The 18603-nt window shown below is 41.6% G+C and overlaps 1 long non-coding RNA gene across 1 annotated transcript; it reads left to right on the top strand.

Moving 5' to 3' along the window:
* Positions 1-14322: 14322 nt before the first annotated feature.
* Positions 14323-16535, top strand: LOC124708808. Its single transcript, XR_007005330.1, has 4 exons — positions 14323-14415; positions 14543-14923; positions 15343-15471; positions 16399-16535. It is a non-coding gene; the product is annotated as an uncharacterized LOC124708808 (long non-coding RNA).
* Positions 16536-18603: the final 2068 nt, after the last annotated feature.

Here is an 18603-nt window from a genome sequence, read left to right as displayed (position 1 = left end):
AGTGGTGCGGCTGCGGGTGTCTGCTAGTGTGTGTAGCGTCTTCTCCTCTCTCGGGTACCGTATGGCATCCCACGCTCGCTTCCCTTTCCCTCGCCTCGATGGAGCCAGCCAGCCACGGATTTCCTGCGCCCGCTGCGCCTGTGGCCCGGTCGCCGGCACGTGTCCCGGAGCGTGCGGCTCGTGGGCCCCGCGCGTCAGTGTCTACCCGCACCGGTGGTCTCGAGGAGGGGTTGTGGCCTCGTCGTCGTCTACCGAGATGTGTGACCTGACGTGCTGACATGTGGGGTACATGCGTCGCAGGGCCCGGCTTGACAGTCTGTGTGGAGGCAGGATATTGGAAAAAGTACGTCTGGCTCTGGAGAACTCGACATGACATGGTGAGTCAAACGGGAATCGCTTCTGAGTTGTGACAGTGTGAGCAGATAGTGGATATCATCAAATCGAAGAAACGAAAAGTATCGCCGCAGAGGTAATTTCATACATAACTTATACCCTATAAGTTATCAATGGAAAATTCATGAGTTTTGAATGAAAAATTATTTTTCTATGATTTGTTTAGCATGTCACTAGTAATTGATTCCTAAAACTATATAGGCTATTTTTTAGAAACCATTGAACCTTCATGTACTAATGTGGTCCAGTACTGTATTCGGCACCGTGAGGCCGTCTCCCAGGTAAAGGATGTGCAGATGTGTACTACTGTGACATGATTTTGAAAGAAATCATCGACCGAATGGCGGCGTCTTTGGCAGCGGTAGCAGCTTCAGTATCGGCATCGGCGTCGGAACCCAACTTGTTCTTCTAGATTTATTTGTGCCCGGTTATGTAATATTCGAGACATCATGTAGCGGTGGAGGGAACTTTGAACTATACCATTTAAACGCGGCAAACCTATTTTGATTTATATTTCTATTGCAAAAAAACTGTTTGGTGACACATTTGGTGGCCGCGGCTGGAAATGCTCGCGCCCCAAAGGAGGCACCATTGGACGGCGTGCCCCAATCGATATATGGTGCTATTGGAGATGCTCTTCCTTGGACATTTTAATGTCTAATTTCTTTGCACATTTATTCATGCATTGACATGCGAGATCCAACTACTGTTTTGTCATCAACTTGGCCAATTGGTTGATTAGATGATTAAGTGGTGGAAACCGCAACAAATTAGACCAGTACGTGGTGGAAACCATAAAATATCTGTCTAAGTGGTGTTTTATGCAACATATGGAATAGGAGGTGGCGAAATCTGCAATTCCTTCTATCGCCGCACTAGGAGAGATGTTTTCTTCTCCCAGATTTTGATCTCCTAGTTTTCCCTTTCCCTTTTCTCAAATGTGTGCATGCAAGATTAATACTGTATTTATTTTTGAGTTTGAATATTAAAGTTGCAGGTGTTTAGTAACACAAAGAAAGAACTTCCCAAATCCTGGTCGTTGGCACATTGAACTTGTGAACTGGTCTAAATCAAACCCTAGACATGTTTGGTGCACCGGGGACGACGATCCTGACCCACTAGGATTGCAGGCTACTCACGCTAACATGTGGGTCCTAGTGTAAGACCATTCCATAATCTTCTTTCTCCCTCGTCTTACTCTCTGTTTCGATTCCATCTCGCACCCACCTCCTCAATTCCCCCCGCAATCTCGTTGTCCAGGTTAGCGTAGTTGGCCACCTGGGCCTCTTTACATTGTCGTGTGCCCTACTCCACACGCAAGGTCGACATGGCACGAAATTCGACCAAGCGGAGCTCGACATGCCATCACAGTGTTTGTTGACACCGCCACCACATACTATTAGGTCATCTGCTCTATGCTCACCCATCACGTTGAAGCTCGGGTGCGCCTCAATAACTTCCCTGGTGTGCTCGCCAACGTCAACTACCTCTCGGCGGCCACTGTGTGTCCTCATCGTTCATAACATGATCACATGATGAAGGCACGTGTAAGCTCACCCACTAGGCCACGTCCAGGTGCACCACTTTGTTGTGATCCAGGTTGGTTGCTCGGACGCGACAAACGTAAGGGTTTCTTGAATTATAGGATTTGCATAAGAATTCTATACAATTTAAATCTTATGGGAAAATTTCTACACTACTTATTTGATTCATAGGAACAAATTCTATAAGAGTGTTATAGTGTAAATCGCAGGGAAAAATCATACCTCATGGAAACTTCATTTGCTACAATTAAACACACTACATCTTCCCATATAATTCAAGTAGGTATAACATCTAAATCATATGTTTTTCATATTACTATGTTTTTCCTCTTCAATGAACCAAAGGAGCCTGGGTGAGCGTAGCCAAGATTCGGAGGATCTAGAGGAGGCATAGGGGAATAGAAGAGGAAGGCGCACAGTTGTGCACTACGTACGTTCAGCTGTGTATCCCTCCCCCTAGTGTGCCCGACAACCCGAGTTCCGGTCCTCTCGTATGCCTCCTAATTTTGATAGGCATACAAATTAGAGATTGAAAATAGAGACAGGAGGTAGAAGATAGATATAATAGGTGGGCCATCTTATTAGGTTAGAATAGAAAATTATCCAATTTGAGATTTTTTCCCATGGTGGAAAACTTCAGGGTTTAGATTAGACATGAGTTCACAAGTTCTAGATTCGAATTGTGAAGCCTCTATGTTCAAGGTTTATAATTGCATTTTTTCTACATATTTTAAAATATGTGAGGTTTATTGACGTGGCATTGTGTAATACGGTACTACAAACAACATGGTTTTACCTAAGGTGCTGTTTTGGCTCATAGGTGCATATGAACTATTATGAAAAATAATTTAAAACAAATTAAAAATGTTAAAAATTGAAATAAATTTCGCGTGTACATCTGAACATTCTATGTTTGTACATAAGTACTCGTGGGAAAAAACATTTTAAGTGGCATGTATAAAAAATACAAAGGAATGTCCAGTAAATAATCGTATTGGAGCATCAAATTTATTTTTACACGGAACACAAAAATGTCCTTTTTCCCCGAAAACTTATGTACAAATATATACATAATTTTATTTTATATTTATTTTAACCTTTTAAAATATATTTTCACACACAATAGATTTCAGGGTTTTACCATTGCTCTCTGAACTACATAGTACAATTGCCTTTTCAGTGGTTGGTCTGATTTCACATCTTGATATACTGGTCTTTGTACGATGTGTGGTGACACGCAAGAAATGGTGCATACCTTCTTCACCTAGTGGATTTGGGGATACATCCGCGATTAGTCTAACTCGTCGGTGAACCTGCCTCATCTTGCTATCCTCATCATTCTCCTGGAAATAAAGTAATAATCAATTTTTATTAAAGAAATATATCCACTGGAATCCGCTCCAACGCACTCCCTCCCCAGTCTCTCACAAAAAATGTACATTTTGTATTTGTTCTAAGTTAAACTTTACTAACTAATAACTCTATCAAAAAAGTGATATCTAAGTTGTTACCACTATTTGGCATAATTCACTAATACTGTTCTCTATAGTAGAGTATCGTAGATAGTATCATGCAGTTTACGTTGGCAAAAAGCTGATTTAGCACAATAATTAATGATGCGAGAGATGATAGTGCTCTTACAGTACCATGATATCTAAAACTAGAAAAATCAGTGACAAATAGATTTTATACAAATGTTTCCATTGAGATTTTATCAACCAACAAATATAATAAATAAAATATAGTGCTACTATATGTAACCGGAAATAAAATTTAGCTCCCAAGAGCATATGATTTGTCCGTAAAAATAATTTTATAGATATCAGAAGAATATTAAAAAATAGACATGTATATATGTTTGTATCAATTGGTTGTTTGCAAAGGTATACGAACAAAAAAAAATTGCGAACCAAATTCCATGCTTATTTACACATCAATCCTTGTCTTGTTTATTGCAGAAACATACAAGTTGACTTTGGCATAAAATTTGCATAGACACGGGCCAAAGTACACAAATTTCAGACGTTTTTTTTTTATTTTGTCAAGCGCATAAAATTTCAGACGCTCTGGAATATGAGTTAATAATGCCAGACATACACGAACTTGTCTGTCAAGAGCAAACATGATGGACAAGTTTGTGTTTGTCTAGTGCTATTAACTCTTGAAATATTTATATATACCCATCTTTAGATGTGTGAATTAGTTGTAGAGGATGGAAAAATCCCCCTTTTCGAAAAAAAGGGTACAAAGTACTTTGGGCGGTATATTTTGGTGGCGATCCTTCATGCTATTTGAATTAGCAACGGAAGCACAAGCACTGAACAATAAGAGAGGTGCTAATCATCAGTTCAGTACCTGGTGGTAGTACAAGATTGTACACGAGCATGGAGTTAGTAGTATCGCATGGGCATCACTAGCTAGCTAGCCTTTATATTAGGTGCATGCAGGCGCTGGTGCGGTTGCATTCTTTGCTTGATTAACTGAAACTTTTGTTGACAAAGCGCACACATGACACGCAAAGTAGTTCCTGGATTCCTGGCTCATGATGTCGGATAGCTATCAGGGCCGAGCCGGCAAAATTCGGGGCCCTGTGCGAAACTCTTAAATGAGGCCCTATTTTACAAGTAAATTTTGACTATTTAACAAATATAATATGTATGTCTTAATATATTGCGCAAACAGTGGATATATATCAAGAACCATACCTATTCAACTCCTAGTAGCATATATTTATTTGAACAACATCATATTTTAAGGGTTCTTCGTAATAAAATTTTCAATGATATCTCATAATCAATCTTAGCCAACACTTCACTCTCATATAAAATTGTCGCCAAATCATTGAGCCTTTCTTGTGTCATCGTAGTACGCATATGTGACTTCAATAGCATCAATTTGAAAAAGCTCGGGATGCAACTGTCACAAGAATGATCTACATAATTCTATATGCAATACTTTCATTCGAAAACCAATCATGGCACTTCAAATAATTCATAACTTCAACAGGCCCTATAATTTCTTTTCAAATGAATTCTTGAAGAAACTTCAACTCAACATACAAATCATTTGCATCAATGTTAGATTTTTTTTTATCTTTTGTAAGGGCAGACTCAAGATTTTCACAAGAAGATTTCAAGTTATCATTATCTAGTGACTGCAATATTTCAAAGGTAAATAAGAAAACAAAGATTTTCTGGTGGCCCTTATATTGTTTAAATCTGTTCGTGAGTGAGAAAATTGCTTGATCAACAAGACGTATAAAATAGTTGGTTCGACAGATCTGTTTAATCCGTCACGATTGGCAGAGAGGAAGCGTTGAAAATAAATCTAAAACACCTGATTCAAAAATTAAAATAACAAATGAAAAGATCAGCCGCGTGCCACAACATTACTGACCAGGTGAGGTCGTGAGGAGACGAACAGATGAGTCTGCTTTGGCGCGTCGTTCCACGATCCTTGAGGCTAGGACGGTTCGATGGTTGGCTCTTGCAACTACCTCGCTCGATTCACAAGTCATTGCTGAATCGCACGATCCACGAAGAGTCTTCTTCGCGTCCATGACTGTCGTCCAGCTAGCTGCTAGCGTTCCAAGGCTGCAAGGCCCAGGTAAGCTTCCTTCTACTTTTTTTCTATATACGTATATAGGCCTGTATAGAAATTTGGGGCCCCTCAAATTATGGGGCCCTGTGCAGCTCGCGCAGTCGGCACATGTGGCCGCCCGGGCCTGATAGCTATTACCTACCGCACTGACAGTTTTTTGTTAGACATGCAGTAGTAGTAATTTTCTGTGTGGAAATAACTTTTTTTGAGCGAATTTCGAGACACAAAGCTCCGGAGATCCTTGCTGCGATGGAGGCCCATTCTGTAACCAAGTGCAGTATGGTTCTGTTACTAGCGGAGCAAACTGTAATGGGCTAGGTTAGGGGTTGGCGAAAGCTTAAGTGGTGTCTGGCACAGCTTTAGGCCCAGGACAGGCCAGGTTAGGGGTTGTCCAGTTCGGCGCTGCCGGGGCCAGCGTTTGGACAGAGGGAGCTCCTCCTTCATTTCGCAGTCCTATCACCAATCAGGTCAGTGCCTACCAGCCACTGTACAACCTGATCGGATATTGGGTCCGGTTCATTTAGCTTTGTTTCTCCTTTACGTTTTCTGTTTCTGTTTTTTCTTTTTATATTTTTCATGCTTTCTTTTTTCTTTCCTTTTCTTTTATGTTTATTTTTCTTTTTGTTTAATTTCAAAAAAGTTTAAATTTAAGAATTACTAAAAAAATAAAATCAAATATGAAAATTGTTCAAATATGAAAATTGTTCAAATATAAACATTGTTGTATTTCAAATTATTCAAATTTAAAAATCGTTCAAATTCGAGAAAATTATAAGATTATAAAAATGTTCAAATTCAGAAATTGTTCATATATAAAAATAATAAAATTTTGAAAATAACGTGTTTCAAATTTATGAAAATTTAAAATATGTTCATATTTTTTAAAAAATATTCAAAAAATTAGATTTTGGAAAAAATAGTTTGCCCAAAAAAGTTCAGGTTATTTTTTTTGAATTTTAAAAAAACATAGAAAAAAGAAGAAAGAAACAACGGAAACAGAGGAAAACGGGAAAAGGAGAAATAAAAGGACCCGTGGCTAGACCTATGTGATTCTTTTCATGTAGTACAAAAGCGCGCTATGCACACTGAGATCGGGACACGATGCTATAATAATTTTATACTAGTATTTTTAAGGCACACGAACATTTTTTTGAACGGTATGAATATTTTTAAGAGTCTCGAATATTTTTGAAACCTCGCGATATTGTGATTCTGATGAACAATTTTTAAACCTCACAAACTATTATTCCGAACCGTACGGACATTTTGAAGCCCGGCGAACATTTTTAAAACCTCACGGTTTTTTAAATTTCTACAGACATTTTTTGAATCTCGAGAACAATTTTTTAAGCTTCCCAAAGTTTTTTTTAAACATACAGATATTTTTAAGACTCATGAACATTTTAAAACCTCAAGATTATTTCTAATTGTAAGTTTTTTTTGAACCTCACAAACAATTTTTAAAACCTTGCAAACTATTTATTGAATAGTACGAACATTTTTAAGCCTTGCAGAAATTTTTGAAACCTCATGAATTTCTTGAATTGTACAGAAAAATTGAATCTCGCGAGCAATTTTTAAACCCTCGCAAATTATTTATTGAATAGTACGAACATTGTTACGCCTAGCAGACGTTATTGAAACCTCATGAATTTTTTTGAACTGTACGAACTTTTTGGAATCTACTGAATAATTTTTAAACCTCACTCACTAGTTATTGAACCACAACAACATTTTTAAGGCCCGCAAACATTTTTGAAACCCCGTGCTTATTTTTGAAATGTATGAACATTTTTTGAATCTCGTGAACAATTTTTAAACCTCACACACAAATTTTTGAACCGTCCTAACATCTTTAGCGCTCGTGAAATTTTTTGAAACCTCGCGATTTGTCTTTAAAATTGCACGAACATTTTTTGAATATGTGAACATTTTTTGAATATGTGAACATTTCCTAACCCTTTCAAAACAAATGTTTTGAACCGTAACAACATTTTTAAGGCTTGCGAACATTTTTGAAACCTCACGATTTTGTTTAATTGTACAAATTGTATTTGAATCTTGCTAATATTTTTAAACCTCGCAAACAATTTTTGAACAATATGAACATTTTAGAGGGACATGAACATTTTGAAACATTTTTTTTCAATTGTACGGATATTCTTTTGGTGAAACATCTTTTGATCAAATTATCAGCTCCACTATTTTCTTTCACGTGAACTGATGCCCTCAACACGAATTCAAACAGTACAAAAACTTTTGTAACCAGTAAAGACGCTAGCACAGACAAATTTTTATAACAGTACTCGAAGTTTTCAACCATGTTTTCAACCAGTATACAGAGCAAACGCATTCAAGTGTCCGTGCGCAATGTTTTTTCTGCGAAACCAGTGTATGCAATGTTATATCCTGATAAATTAACTGTCGCGCATGGACGGACATAAGAACAAAATCAGAAAGCTGCACCCGAAGAAAATGTTGAAGAAGATAGCTGCCTGCAAAGAAAACAGTAGAGAAGAAACAGTGTGTACTGGGTGTCATCAAATGTCTATCGAATTGGGGCCATTGAGAGTACAAAAAACAAAGCTAACTAACTGATCCAATAAAAAAAAACACCGTGACATGAAACATATACTGTAGTTTTCTTAGATTCGCGTACGTTGAAGAGTTCCGCTTCCTCTCGGAGCTTGGAGAAAATGCCATCGATAGGGATAAAAGACTATGTTGAACATCTTTTTCTCTTTAGTTTGTTCTTGTCGTCGACGTTGCTGATGGCGACGCTGAGATCATCGAAAAACCAGCAGTTACCTTTGTTAGCGTAGTAGAGCTCGGAGGTGGCTGTGGCCAGATCGTGCACCATCACCCTGGAGGGAGCACCGTGCAGCCCGTTGTTGATCCAGTACACACAGTCGGCTCTCACGCCGCGGACGCCTCGCACCACCGCCGGGTTGCTGTTTTCGCCGACGAACACAGAGCAACCCCCAAGATCCTTCACGACGTCCCAGCTCGGCCGGCGTCCGGGAAGGAACCTCAGCACGAAGATCTCGCCCCGGTGCTTCCTTTCCGCCTGCCACACCTGGTACAGGCTGCCGTCGCAAAAGAAGAGGTGCTTGGTGGGGTTTCGCAGGGTTGCCACGTCGTAGGGAGGGGCGAGTCCGCCCGAGGCCATGATAGGTCCTGGTGCCGGATCCTGCTTGTTCTGGCCGCGATGATGGGGGATGCGGATTACGCGCACGCCCCCACTTATGTCGACGCAGTAGACGTTCTCGCCTCTGGCGTCGAAGGCCAGATCGACCAGCTGCTCCAGCGGCACCGCCTTGAAGGGGATGTCGACGGTCGTCCACTCCTTGCTTGTGGTCGCGTCGATGTAGGCCACCTTGTTCCGACCATATAGGGCCACGACGGTCGGCCAGTCCTTAGGTCGTCCGTGCGGCGGGTTTGGCGCGAAGACGACCTTGCGCACGCGTTGATTGTGGGCCCTGGACGGAGGGCGGAGCTCCGTCTCCTCGCCGGAGCGGGGATGGAGGAGGTAGATCCTCCACGTCCAGGATTTGACATCCAGCTGGCTGTGGACGGCGATGGCCAAGCGGCCGCTACCCGAGCCGACGATGCTGGCGTGGCTGTCGATGAGACTGTTGAATAGGCAGTCGTCGAGCGCCGTGGAGGACCCCATGTAGATGTAGCGGAACAAGCACCGCAACGGGAGGAAGAAGACGGCGACGCGGACAGGCGGTCGGCGGCCGCCGTCGGTGAGGCGGAGGAGGGCAGGGAACGGCGGCGCAAGCGCAGAGCGCCACGCGGTGCAGACGCCGCGGAGACTCATGTAGTCTCCCAGAGACAAGCCGTCGCCGGCAGCGTCGTTGGCGATGAACGTGAGCATATCCCTGCTGAGATTGGCCCAAGACCCGGTAGCCGCCATGGCCTCCAGCGCCCGGCCGGAGTACTATGCAGGAATCAGATCGGGCGACTGCGCGAGCACGGTAGGTGTAGGTCACGCCAGCACAGGACTACACGAGATATATATTTGCAAGAAATTTGCGTGTACGTTTTCTACTCGGACTCATTGGGCTTTTTTGTTGTTTTGAAACCCATGTACTCCGTAGATGGGTATTTATTAGGCTAATTATAGTGGGAAAAGTAATAACACTAGTAATTTGTTAGTACCCTTATACTCGAAAGCATCAGTCGCCCTCCTTCAAACAAAAAAAAAAGAAAGCATCAGTCGCCCCAACGGCCATCCGATCTAGTTAAGTGAGTGAATCATGCACGTCCGATTGTCGAACAAAAATAGTTCATATGTGACATTTTTTTCTGCAGGTGGTACAAAAATTCCGCCCAGTAATACAAAATAATTCAAAACGTAACTTTTTTGCTCTTGTATGTCCAGCTCTTTGAGAGAGAACCCTAACCAAGCTTCTAAACCTTCTTCCATCTGGAGGCTTCTCCTTGACGCCATTCGGCTCTACCAGCTGGTGCACCGCTGCTCCTTCGGACTCCGACGAATAAAGCCCCACGTCGCATTTGCTCCTCCGGTCGCGGGTGCGCTAGATCTATCTCCCAACACCTGCCGCCTTCCTCCAGTCGTGCCTTCAGCTAGCGAGGAGCTTGCCCTACCGCGGACACTCCATGGAAGTCCTCCTCGAGCTCGCCCCACGCAGCCGTGCTCTACCGCGATGGACGATGCCTCTTCCTGCCTACCTCCATCCACCGCTCGTGTCGCTCAACTCCGCATGTGAGCGCCAGTGAAGGTCAAGAACCTCGCCATAGATGGTAGGCAGAGCTCGCCCAAACACAATAATTTGAGAAGGCGTTGGCCCACGAGTGGATTGGTTGGGACTTCACTCGATTTGTCTCAGACAGACCACCGGCGTGGTGTATCGGTGGCCGGCGTGATCCAATAGGCCATGGCAGTGCCTCCATGATCGTTGGGGAAGGTCAGGTTTTGGGAAATTTATTGATACTCTGCGCTACGATTTGCTACATGTGTACATAGGTTTTGATGTGTAAGTATGAGCAACGTGCTATAATAATTTCTGTGCATATGCTACTGAGAGACGGCTCAAATGTTACATGTGTTTCTTGTAATGTTGGATGAGTTAGGCAATAATGTTTGATGTGTTGGTTCTTTTTGTTGGAGACTCTAACATGTTTTTTAGATTTTTCTCCAAACATATAGGGATTTGCTACATACTGTATTTTTTCTACATGGACAAGTGCTACAATATTTTTCCCATACGTCACAATCTTTTATGTTTTATGGAAAAATGTTCATATACACAAAAAAAAAGTTGCTACATGAGAAGTATTTTGCTACATGATCGGATGCGCGCGATTTTGTTACTTAGGTGCATCCGACGGCTCCGAATGCGGCTGATGATTTGCATTTTTACGGCCGCCGGTGGCCCAGCGTTCGCCAGAAAATAGATTTGGGACAGACCGAAGATTGTTAGTTATGTACTGCTATTGTGAGAGGCTGCTTGCCTTAACATGATGGCTCTGCCTTGGACATTTTCCGGAACACGAGTCCACAGTCCTTGACTTTAGGCAAACGAAGAGTCCATAGCTGAAAAGAAAGGTGGGAGATTTAGGAATTCTCCGTGGTCGGGGAAAAAGAAAACGTAGGAGGTTGGGAATTCGTCTAGAGTCAGAATCATACCGAGCTAGCGACAATACTATAAATACACCCCCTCGGCTACCTAACAACACCGCGCCTCCACGATCGATCGATCTTGATCTTCATCTACCAAAGCCGGACAACCATGTCCGCCACCCTCAGGCCATGCTCCATTGGCGGCCTCGCTTCGTTCTCCGGCTTCCTCCTAACCAGCCGCCAGCCTCGCAGCAGCACAGTGTCGCTGCCGGTGCGGGGGCTGGGTGAGGGGAACAGTCTGAAGCTCGTCAACCCCAGGACGCGCCACGGCCAGGGGATCGTCAATGGCGTCGCCGACGGCCGTCAGGTCGTCGTCAACCGGGAGGATCCAGCGGAGATGGATTATGTAAGACACTTCAACTCTGCTTTAAGTTGTTTCGATGTACTCGTTGTGTCAGCCCATTGGCATATTCAAACTCTGTTAATGTTTACCAGGCCAATGAATTCTGAAGAAATAGTATGCATGATACATGAGTGCAAACTCAATATCAACATAGGCATGCAAATCCAGTTCATTTAATTTTCCAAGACAATACTCGGGTGCTAAGTTTGAATATTTGTATGTTTTTGGTGTTTTTAATTTTATATATATTGTTGCATGCGGCTTTGAGCTTCAATTCAGTCTTTCGGTTTCAAGAAATTCATCCAGATTCTAAGTCAGTCTCACCATGAGAGGCCGCAGTCCAGTGCCACTCCATGGCTTAGTCTTTTGTTTCATCCTGCTTTCATATTTCGTTGTGTCGGTGGATTATTCTCTCCTTCAATTGCAACTCATGGACAATAATCCACACTGTTTCAGCAAAGTGTTGTTCCGTGTCAGGTTTCTGCCCATTAAATTTTTACAGGCCAACAAGTTCTTGAGAAACTATATGCATGATCCCTCAGTGCAAACCCAGTGTCGACATAGGCACGCAAATACAGTTCGTTTAGTTTATCCAATACAGTTCTAGGGTTCTAAGTTTGCACATTTTTAGGTGTTTGGTGTTTTTAATTGTATATACTGTTGTCGCTGGTTTTGTTTGCTTCAATTCAGTCTTACGGTTTCATGAAATTCATGCCCCTCATGGCCACACCTCAGTGTTACTCCGAGACATATTTTTTGTGTTTCATTTGGTTCTCATAATTCGTCAGATGTCATTGCTTATTCGTCAGTGAATTATTCTCTCCTTTTAATAGAAAATTCTTTCCACTAAACAATATTATTTCAGCAAAGGCTTTGTTAATTTTAAGTTTTTTTAATTCTCCATGGTGACTCAATTCTGCGTCAACTCCAAAAATGTACTATAGACATACATAGTGATAAAGTAAAACCAAACAATGAAGGACTCCAGAAATAGTGTAGAGCTAAAATAGATGTCCCATACCAAATTTTATAATCCTATATAATATGTTCGTCCACTTTCTTCACATTGTTATATTTACTTGAAGCCTTATTTGTTTATGTTTCTTTCGAAAAGGAGTTATGTGAAGAACGGGATAGGATTCAGGAGTTCTTTACGAAGATTTCTCATACTGGCATTCTGGTAAGCCTTGTTCCTAGTTTGTTTTCCTTTACGATGCGAAGCAATTTAGCACCAGAAGCAAAGCAGCAGCGCCAAAATCATGAAAACAAGCACTATGCATTTTGTACTAAGTTATCCTATTCTTCTGAAGACTGTAATCGTAAAATCACATACTTATTTTCTATTATAAATGAGTAATTAATGAAGAAAAAAAGGCTGAGTAAAGAAGGAACTAAAAGTACAAAACTACTGCTAGATATGACCTAAATTTTCCCCTTTGTTTATTTCGTGAGAGTTGCAGTATCGGGAAACAACAGGATTTCGACGTTATCTTTGCACGGTAGCTGAAGATTCAGTGAAGCTGGTTTCCACTATCATGGTAACCACATTATTTCTGATATCCAAACCTGCAAAGTATCGTATCAATTTCTGAGCTTTCGCACCTCAACAAAATGACGATATCTTCTATTTTCCTCTATGAAATTATTTCAGGGCAAGCCAGGCATAATTCCTCAAAGTGCACTTCTCACCAAACTGATGACTCCAACAAAGAGAGAAATGCTGGTAACTCAATAAACTATTTATGGGGTACATGGAAAACATTGTTGTGGTATATGTAATATTTGTATCTAATTAACCCACATCCCTACAAAATACATAGGTTCTTCAGGTGTATTTGCGCACCTTTGTCAGTACAGCTGAGGCTGCGTACCATGACAGGGTCACTAAGGAAAGTATTGTCTCCTTTGTTGGTGCTCTTGAAGGTGTGGCGGCAATGAGCTACTTCATGGCTCGAGATACTCTGGCAAATTTTAGTGATGATGAGTCCATTTCAGCGAACTACGGTCCAAATATTGATGTAAAGAAAAGGCGTCGCGAGTATATGCTGACAATGGACAGTTTGAAACATGAATTCAATACAGCTCCACCGTATAACACGATGAAGGTAAGGTCTATTTTCGTTTGGCCGAACACCCGAAAAGATCATTCCCTTATATATTTCAACTGTCGCACTAACATCCATTTGGTGTCCTAGTGCAGATTCTGCATAATACAGTGACTCACGCACTGGTACATACAGAATTCTTTGTTACCGCAATGACCGTTTGTCGCATACAAGTGCTTCGAGGCCTTGCCCAAGGTAACTATGCTTCTTCTTGCGATCGTCGTCTTACCATCGTCTTTTTTCATGCTAATTTTGCCTGATCTTGCATGTGACAGGTACGCAAGACCGGCAGCAGCAGTTTGATGGCAAACCAGGCTTCAGAGAGCCAGCGTTTGGGAAGTATGCATGGCCGGGACTCCAATTCTGAGTCAATTCAAATCCACGTGCTAGCTAGTTTTGCCGATATGCAGTACACACAACTTTGTAGAAGGTTTAATACAATAGAAATCCCAGTTGGTGCTTATAAAATGGGGCGCAGTCGAAATCCCAGTCGCCCGCCATCGCTGTGAGATTCGGACGCTGGGGCCCGCGTCCAAGTCATTGACCGGTGTTTTCCTCATATACGAGCGCACCTACGTACAATCGCTGTGTACTTTATACGAATATACGGTGGGCCAACCCCACGTCGCTCGGTGTACCAAGCCACTGCGCCACCTGCCCCAGTTCTAATTTCGAAGCACTCGTCCTCCCAAACCGAGCCTCCCCTTCCTCTGCTCTTCCGCCGTCGTCCTCCATGCAGATCCATGGCCGCCCCCAAGGTTTTACTGAGCTGCTTATCAGGTAAGATCACACAGTTTGGTTTTCCTTGCATCCGATTTTCTGAGGTTTCCTCCAATCTGTTTCTGGGATCTCCTCCGATCTATTTCTGAGATTTCCTCCGATCTGATGGAAGATAATCAAACTGCAGCATGAAGAGGTCTGGCGTGGCAGCAGGTCGAGTGCTTGGAGAAGTTCGTCGCCGGCAACGCCATGGACACCCGTCGTGCGTCCACCGGGCTCCACGATGACTTGCGTCGAGGACGCCTCCACCTTGGTTGGATCTGCAGCTCGCTGTCATCTCGCAGCTTGTCAGACGAGGGACCCCGTGGAATTAGGTTATCTTTTGGAGGCGCCGCGTCGCCGGGATCTGAAACCGGCGCCATCCATCCAAGTGGATCTGGCTCCAGATACAAAAGTGAGGCCAGATTCGTCAGTCGCCATCCTCAGGCACGTCGTCGGTGCCTGAGATTCCGTCCAAGTCCACGCTCGCCGGGCATCCGGCTCTCCGTATTTTTTCTGGCGCTTTGTGGTATGGTTATGACTGTAAATTTTTGCAGTTCAAAATCTGCTTGTGTTTGGCGAATTAAAAATTGTAGACATCTTAGTATTTAAGGTATTTTTGCTTCTATGCTTTCTAATTTTAGTTGTACACAAAACACCGTGAGATGCTGAATAATCAGATCGACCTGGCACTACCTTCTCCTGCTTGCAGGCTGCGATCATGTAGTATGTCACTGACCTCCCAAAGACCAATGGTGCTAAATGCCACATGTGCTGAAAAATACTCTAAACTGCCATATGCTAGTTATACTTATTATATAGCTTATCTGCAGTGTGTGCTTCTCCTTTTTTTTCTTCTCTAGTATCTTTGACATCTTGGTGTTTTATCTTCTCAGCTGTAGTAATTTCATGAGGCTTACTTCATGTTTCGTGAATTTAAATATACAGGCCTACTGAATCAGCTTCTTCTGAGCTTCGGTCCTCTGTTTGGGCGGATGACATCTGTAATTTCATGGGTTCCGCAAAGAGGCACTATACAGAAAAGAGCAAGATACCTGTAGATAGCGACGTAATCAGGTGAAGTGCTTTATTTGCTCCGAGTTTTGTGCTTCAGCTTTCCTTTTCTTGTGCTTTTCAACATATATGAAGCATGGGAATAGTTTCACTGCCCATGAGATTTTTATGGAAATGTTGCACTAACGTTCTCCATGCAGCTGTTGGCACATTATACGGGTTTCCTTTTTTACTTGTATTCCACTAAGTCAGATATCTGCTTGTTCCAATAGTGCTGTGTGGTTGCAGTATGATTGTATTATTGTTGTCACTCTTAATTGTTTTGTAATGTAATTCTATTGACAGTCCTTACTTTTGTCGTACGCAGCAAATAGGTATTCGTTTTGCATGGCATTTGCTTCAAATAGTTGTCGTTAATTCGCATATTTATAATCTAGTAATAGTTATTTTCTCCATGAGGTTCTTTTGCTAAAATGCTTATAATACAGTCTTTGTTCTTGAAGCCTGTGATCTGTAAGTATGATTAGGTTGCACTGTACATGTTAGGAAATGTATTCATTTACCTGGCTAAGTTATTATTCACATATGCCAAATATGAAACTGTATTCTCCTTGTCTACATTTCATTCAATATATCTGAATTTGTTTACTTTATCCTGTAATGCATAAAACAGCTAACAAGTGATTCTGGAAGAGTATTTAAGTCAAAAATTCCGGAGCAGATAAGGGAAGACCTGATTCAATCCCTTATATTATACTTCCATGACATATTTGATGGATGCTAAAGCTTTTTCGTGGAATTTTTTCTGAAGGTAATAATAATAAGCTTACCTATATTTTTTCACAACCGGTGCAAACATAATCTTACTGAAAATTCCATGTCTCATGCGGAAATGCATGTTTCTGGTTATGGTGATGATCCTATTGTCCAGTTGGTATATTTACAATATTGCCGTTCAATACTAACAGGTTGTCGTGCTTCACAATGTAGGTGGCGGTGGAATCCTGTTGGTCTACTACTCTACTACGAGCTACTTGTGCCTTCTGCTGCTTATTTTTTTAGGAAATTTTTGTTTTCTAAGATGAGATGAGAAGTAGAGTGGCCAACTCAGTTTGCTTTCGTTCTATATGCTATGGGCTTGTAACCACAGTCTCGTTCCACCCCTTCTGTTTGTACTATGCCGCAAATTATCTCTGACTTTCTAATAGACATACCATTGAGGATACACTATCAGTTACCACAATGTACTCTATGGAACAGTATCAAAGGACAGAATGCTTAAGAAAATTTTCCTTTATCCAATATCGATTTTGGGGCTCCAAGATGTACTCTATGAGACAGTACGCTAGATACCACAATGTACTCTATAGATAGTCTACAATATATCTATGGATTAGTCTATAAGATATGCAACAAGATTTTTCATGCTGAATTACCAATCAACATATGCAAATTTTCGATGCAAAAATTAATATTAAGTGCGTGACATCATTCAACGAATGAGAAATACAAATTTATAATAGTGCATGAAAGTGGTGTAATTATAGTGGTGCCCGAAGCGAAGGTGCAAAGCTGTGCATGAGGTATGTTCAGAGAGGTCTTCACTGAGGCCTGAGGGCATAGAAGTTCAAACGTGTAAATTTATCTAGATATGTAGATGATTCAAAGAGGTCTTCATCGAGGGCATAGAAGTTCAAATGTGTAAATTTATCTCATAGCACTTCAGTGACACCAAAAATCTTTCCAGACGAATATACAAGAGTGCCACACCAAAAATCTTTCCAAACGAGGATACAAGTGCCACTTCCAGCCGAATAGCTGGCAATCCTTTGATAATTCTCCACTAAACCAATAATATATCACTATCATTCCATGTTATTCTAATTTGTTGTTGAGAACAGGTGTGCACGATCACACATGGTCATATTTGACATAGAATCGGGCGAGTAGGTTCATAACTGAGATGGGAAGGACTCCAGATCACTCATAAATGTACCACATGGTATATTTTCAAAGGACAACATGGTTAACACCGTCGGCTTTTTTTCTTCTTCTATATGCTCGATTGTCATTCTCCTTGCGCCAAAAGTATTTTGTGCTCAATTTTTAAGCACCAAACCTTGTCATGAACTATCGGCTGAATGATGAGACCATCTTTTAATCCATGCTCTTTGTATGGATTTATTGGAAACGGGTGACAATGAATTCCCCGCTCGCCTCCGACATTGTCATGAATTTGGGCCTAATGATAAGATCAGTCTTTACTTTCTTGGCTACATATTTGCTTACGGGCTCAAAGCTTACCAACGAGGATCATCATGTTTTTCAATGCTAAACCATGAATCATGTTATTCCGTACTAATTTCTAAATTGTTGTTAGTAAAGGTGTGTATGATCACCTAGAGACGAAAAATACTTGGAATCTGGTGGGTAGTTTCACACCCGAGATGGAAGAGACTATATATCATTCAAAATGCACCATATGGCATAATTTTGAATAATCGCACGGTTAGTTTCACACCCGAGCTGGAATGGACTATATCATTAAAAAAATGTACCATATGGCTGGTCATTTTTCGTGCTCAGAGCTTTTTTTCGTGCTTATGCGCTAGAAGTTCTTCGTGATCAAAACGTTTTTCAACCCAGGATTGCATGAACTAGGGCTCCGAGAGATGAACACCAGCCTCGCATACGAGATGAGAGGGTATGCTATGAGATAACACAATGTACTTCATGAAATGGTATTGAAGAACAGAATGATTATGGCAAAGGACTCTCTCATTGTAGACTATTTTATGAGGGAGTACGCTATAAGATAACACAACGTACTCTATAGAGTAGCCTACAATGTACTCTATAAAATAGTCTACAATACTCTATAGATTAGTCTATAATATATTCTCCAAGAATTTTCATGGTGAATTACCAATCAACATGAGCTTATTTTCAATGCACAAACTAATGTTAACAAATATGCAATGTGAATAGTCATGATGAATTACCAGTCAACATGAAATTATTTTTCAATGCACATATAACCAATCAACATGACCATAATTCTACAAGGATATTTATGAGCCCATGCCGAAAGTGCGACCCATGCAAGTAATCAATGTGTTAGACCTTTCTGAAAATGATCATTTTGCGGATGCCATCTGGGTGACTGGTAGGATGGGCTTGCAGGATCTGATGAAG

Source organism: Lolium rigidum, chromosome 4, assembly GCF_022539505.1.
Source record: "Lolium rigidum isolate FL_2022 chromosome 4, APGP_CSIRO_Lrig_0.1, whole genome shotgun sequence".
In the NCBI taxonomy this organism is placed as follows: Eukaryota; Viridiplantae; Streptophyta; class Magnoliopsida; order Poales; family Poaceae; genus Lolium; species Lolium rigidum.
This window is presented reverse-complemented; position numbering and strand designations above follow the sequence as displayed.